The sequence below is a fragment of the Sipha flava genome, unplaced genomic scaffold (genome assembly GCF_003268045.1).
Source record: "Sipha flava isolate LNK unplaced genomic scaffold, YSA_version1 268_pilon_pilon, whole genome shotgun sequence".
Lineage (NCBI taxonomy): Eukaryota > Metazoa > Arthropoda > Insecta > Hemiptera > Aphididae > Sipha > Sipha flava.
This window is the reverse complement of record NW_020272932.1, coordinates 803,495-809,494: the sequence shown is the minus strand read 5'-3', so window position 1 is coordinate 809,494 and position 6,000 is coordinate 803,495. Positions and strand designations below refer to the sequence as shown.

General features: G+C 30.2%; 1 protein-coding gene across 1 annotated transcript in view; it reads right to left on the bottom strand.

Annotated features, from left to right (window-relative positions):
• Positions 1-6,000, bottom strand: part of LOC112685169 — a 68,273-nt gene that overhangs the window by 41,810 nt on the left and 20,463 nt on the right. The gene's annotated exons all lie outside the window — the stretch shown is intronic.

Genomic DNA, 6,000 nt, shown 5'->3' with positions numbered 1-6,000 from the left:
GCGCTCATCGGTTTTTTTTTTTTTTTTTCCGCTTCGGTTATACGTTTCGCTCGATCGTGAAACGTGTTCAACCGTAAGACTACTCTCCGACACGTAGGATCATTAGCGGTAGACATTCCCAGTCAAGGCGTATGCGTATGCAATAACGAATTTTGTTTTTCGAACAGAAGAACGTTGTTTTTTTTTTTTTTTTGCACGTTCAGTCGTACAGATCCCCGTTGGCATTGTTTGTCCGTTCTATACAACAACATTTTGATTCGCTCACGATAAATACGATCTCGATTTATTCGACCGCTTTTCGCTGCTGTGTTTCCAGATTATTGCAGAAATCTAATGTAAACGCTTATCAGAGTATATTTATTATATAAAACGATGGAACCGTGCACAAATAATTATTAAAAACTTTCGATACGCAAATTTAAATTTTAATAAATTTAAAATTAATGACCTAAATGTTGATTATGTTCCATCGTAAGTTTCAGGAAAATGAACCAATGATCATTCGTAAAAAAAAAAAAAAATGTAGCACCCATTATAAAAACAAAATCACGTTATAGTTACAAAAATCCATGTATTCGAAAATATAGTTTTATAACCATTATGTACACGTCTGATGTAGCCGCTATTGTGCTTAAACAGAGTGATCCAACCATTTCGGGAACGGGATTCGATTGTAATTTTCCCAAGCACAACGTCTAAACATATAAGTGCGATCGAGTCTCATTCCGATTTCGAAATATTTCAAATATTTATACATTGACGTTTATATGAGTTGTATAGTTCAAATGCCCGAAAAAAGTTAAAAGTTAAAACGCACATTGTATATAAGCGATAAACGGAGTCTAGGAGTATCAAAGACTGTACTATGTTGTATCACTGTTAATATATTCCAAATAACTTATGAAGTAAAAAGGAAATCGAAGGCGTTTGAATATTTGACGTGGGTTATAGACGATGGCGAAAGAAATTTGTGACACGAATAATATTGACCCTTTGAAACAGGGGGAGGTCGATACACTTTTTTAAGAATCGCTCTGTACACATAAATTGTATATCCGCCCTCGAGTTCCACTTTCTTTCCCTTCACGAATTTTTCATGCGTCGCTATATAGTTGATATCAAAGCCGTGTCAAACATTTCAGCGCCCCGGGGTAAAATTTTTTCTTCGGGGCTACTGGGCACAGGTAGCATATTAAGTGCAGATAAGTGTGACCCCTTAATTTTACAAAACTACAGCACCCAGAGTCAATTTCTCCCTTTGCCCCTCTTTAACACGGCCTTGGTTGTTATATAGTAGCGTCTACAGCAATGAGGGGTGACTACGAACGATCAACAGTGTTTGTAAGAGTGTGTGGGTTTGTGTGTGTGTGTGTGTGTGTGTGTGTGTGTGGGTGGGTGTGTGTGGATGTATATGAACGATTCGTGCAATGGAGGTGACAGCTTTTGTGTTGAACTAGGTAGTTTGTTCGATCCCCGCGTTCTTTTCTTTACTTTTCCGTTCGTACATACATTTTACCATTCGCATTCGTTTAATTTCAACGCTACTTCACCACCATCAAATCACCTTTGTTGTACGATATTATTATAAGTGCGTTCCCGTTTAATACATTTTACAGATAGTAATTGGAAAGTCTATTACATCTATAAATACATATGATCCAATACATGTGAATGTTCAAAACTTAAACGTACAAATTAAGGTTTATAATATGTATATGTTCACGCAATGTATCGTCAAACGTGAGGAATGTTTAATTAAAATCGATTTTTGCACTCATAAAACTGTGTATTGGCTATGAAATTTATGTTTTCGTGTCACACAAAATTTTCAAATGACATGTATTTCCGTGTTGGGGTATGTCTTTGTGTTCTTAATTCCTGTTGCGTAACGAAAGATTTTGAGAAATCTTTGAGAGATTAATATTAATTATACTTCATATACTGTATACATTTTTGTCAGAGTTTATATTTTTAAGTTTAGTTTATTCTTTGAAGGTCATATGGAATAAAACTACAAATTATAATGATGTATCGGTATGATAGTGTTTATATCTACAAATATGTATAACTTACTCTCCAGATGTACATGACCTGGACGGCGATTTTGGACTCAACATCATTACAGAGAAATCATTATGAGTAATATATTAAAAAAATAATATTATAATGATACCATAGGGTTCTATGTGTGTATATTTTGCGTGAAATTAATATGGTTTTGGGGCATAGTCTTGCACCGTTTTATCCTCTACTATTCACGGGACCGTTTTTACCCCATAAGCAAGGAAACGAAATATCGCCTAGGTATGCTTCACCAACCTATTACAAAATAACACCTAAAAACTATATATAATAACGTTTTGGATCAATTTTAATTATCTATTTGAATTTTAAGTGAAAGTTAATCTGATCAAATAAATGTACTGGTATAATGTTTTCTCCCAGCACAATGCAGTTATAGTGAGAAAATCAGATAGTTATAGGAATTTTTCTTTTTAGTTAAAGCAGAGTCATCAAATATCTATTAGATATATCTTTATATAGATTTATTTACTGAAAATATTCAAGTAATTTTCATTAGTATAATAGTAGTAATATATTTATGTGTTACTTCTACTGAAAACCGTAAACAGTTAATAGTTAAAAACGGGTGCCATACTTTTTATAGCTTTTTTTATTAAAAATATTTTAATAATGATAAAATAAATTTGGTATGGTCTTAACGACTAAAAAAAAAAACCCATGAAATGTAGAGCAGTATGTTCAGTTATCTATATAGATATTCAAGTGCTCGTTATCTGAACTATAAAGGCAAACGATCAATATAATTTTATAATATAGTACAGGCGAACGGTGAAGGCCATAAATGAAATAAAAATGTATGCAAACATATAATAATTACCCAACAGATAAAATTGTCACGTATTTAACAATACAAGTATATATATATATATGTATATATATAAAAAAAAAGCGAGATGTAATAATTAGATACTATACAAAAATAGATGATTGCAAATATTGGTAATAACCGTTCTTATAAATTTTAAATCTATAACTATGGTTTGGAGAAAAGATTTTGATCGAAGGAGCATGTAGATCAACCTTTTTATATAAATATAGCATAAAACTACTATAATAGTAAGTTTATTATTATTACTAAGTAAAATTGGTTTAATCAACTTTTCTTAAAAACAAAAATAAGTATAACCACTGGTTTATTAAATTTGATAATATAATTTAAAATTATTAATATTACATATATATTATAATGCTGATATAAGTATCTAGTTAAGTTCTCCAGTTCCTAAGGTTAACATTTTATGAAAACGAAATAACTCATATCGTTTAATCAAAAATCATTAAAGTACTCGCGTATTATCAAGTTTTGTAGAAATATCTGATTTCCTAAAATAAAATTTTTAATGCTTAAAAAATATTTAGAGATTATCTAGATCATTTTTTGTTTGTTGATTGAAATAAAGAAAAACTTGTGAAAAAACTAGTATTTGATTTCCATTAAAATTATTTTTTTCAATATTTTACAAAATAAAAATATATATAATGAAACATAGCGATTTCAATTATTTAAAAATAGCACAAAGAAATTTAAAACATTTGGGAAATGTCACTATAAATGGAGAAAGATATTATTTGCTTTCAGTGAAAATTTAAATTTTTTACGATTATTATTTTTAAAGTAATGACATAAAAATGTTATGTTTGGTTTGTTTTTCAACTATTTGGAAAGCTGTTGAAAAGTTTGAAAAACGATCATCAAATAGACAAAATTTTTTATCCAAAATCATCCTTCATTTTGATTATCAAAGCAAACTTCTTGTTAAAATCGTATAGACAGGCACAAAAAATAAAATACAAATCTAATGGTAAAACGAGTATGCGTTTCTTAGTTCAATCAGAATCTAAAAGTAGTTTGCTCTGTATGGTATTCTGAGGGGTACTTCAGTCTCCAGGCCACTTTATGTAACCAGCTAAACAAGCAGTATGGTGGCATTAAAAAGATATTGTACACTTATATAATATATTGCACGAAAAAACCCACTTTTCCTTTATACAGACAACACGCATTAAGCATATTGAATTGTTTTAGTGTAATAATGTTGGCAAAGGAAATAACGTTCATGTAATTTTTTTTTCCACGTACGAATCGACGGAATCGCGGTAGATCTGAATCGGTAGAACGAAAAAAGTCTAATAGTGTAGCTTATTAGCTCACACCCATAAAAATTTACAGGGTAGAAATGTGGGTTGGTATGTTTATTTTATACCTATGTACAAGAGTATATTAATTTCAGCGAGAATATATTTATTTTTTATTTTTGACATTGGTGCGAAGATTGTTTTTCTCTGTGTACTTGAGCAATGGTTAACCAGAAAACGAAAATTATTCAAAAATTATGTATAAACTTCTCATTATATTAATTAATAATGTGTAGCATTGTTTTACATCTTAATATTGATGTAAATAAGTGAGAAACAGAGTGATAAATTATTTAATTGCACTGAATTTTTTATGCAATATTTTAGTATTAATTAAAATCGAATTTGATGATTGGTTTTACAGTCAAATTGTTTCTCTAATTTAATTTTTCTATAATATTAAACTATCATGAAAAAAATATGTACCTCGATTTTTTTTCAATAAAAAAAATCTTCATTATACTAATTAAATCTTCTAGTTGCGTTATTTTAAGCATACCGTTTAAACAAAATAATGAAATTATATCTATATTACAAAATATATTGAGATTAAAACTAATTAAAACTCACCTGAATTTGAATACGAGTAAAAATATTAATTAAAAATAGCTTGTAAAATGTTATGCAAATATTATGTGGACGAGTATCATACTGCTTCATACGTTAGTTAAAAATTAAAATATCAGATATAGTATACCCGTGTATTATAGAAAGTAATATGTTTTTTAATTAAATATTATGAAATGTTGTTAAGTTTACAGGAAAAATCATTGTTTTTAAACCTAAGTTGTGTGAATACATCAAACGGGTGCGGGATGGTATTCTTTATTTCATCCCATATATATATATATATTACTCAGTTCTTTCTCGAAGAATTTGTTGGACATAATAATGTTATTATACACCTATATATTTAATGTACATGTACTCACGCTTTGGCTCGTGGCAAGATAAATGCTAAGAGGGTTATGGGTGTCAACGCCGGTTTCCGCCATTTTACCCTTTCCTAGGAGTTAGATAACGCTCGCATTCCTCTGTGACGCTGGAATTCGACAATATGGGTTTTCGGTTATCATGAATACTGCGTTATCCGCCAACTTGAATATTGGCCGTCGTTATTTATTGTGAGGCCGATTCCATTATATTAAATTATACGAACGTTGGGAGTGCTACGTGTTTAATAGCTGAGGTTTATTAAAAAATGTTTATAATTAAAATAGAAAAATGGTATTGAGCCGAAATACGTGGGTAAGTGCAGATTGAGAAATGGCTTGTAAAAAAGATTCGTTAACAGTTTTTTTTTACAATTTATTGAGTTAGAAAAAAAGCATCCATATCATACTCAAAGAACATTAACATTTGTGAGATTTACCGCGTTGCAGAAAGACAATAGTTGTTGATTGCACACAACAATTTGTAATAATAATTTCGTTTGTGAGTCAGAACATGGAACGTAGGCGTGAAGTGTAAAGTTCAATTTGGAACACTCACGGAATCTTAAATAAGTGATATACGAGCACCCGTTACAATATATCCGTGTTTTGGACCGATGTTTTATTCGGTTCCATCACAATCATAAATTTTCCTCCCAAGGGAGGTGCGAATGGTTGGCAGACAAGTCACAGAGAGCTTAAGTTATAAATATAAGTACGCTTTTACGGAGGATTTAGATCATCTGAGCGACAGAAAAAAAGAAATATCGTTTACTTTGCTGTTATTACGGCCCCCATCCAATAAAGGGATAACACAATATTTATACGAATATATATATGAATATTA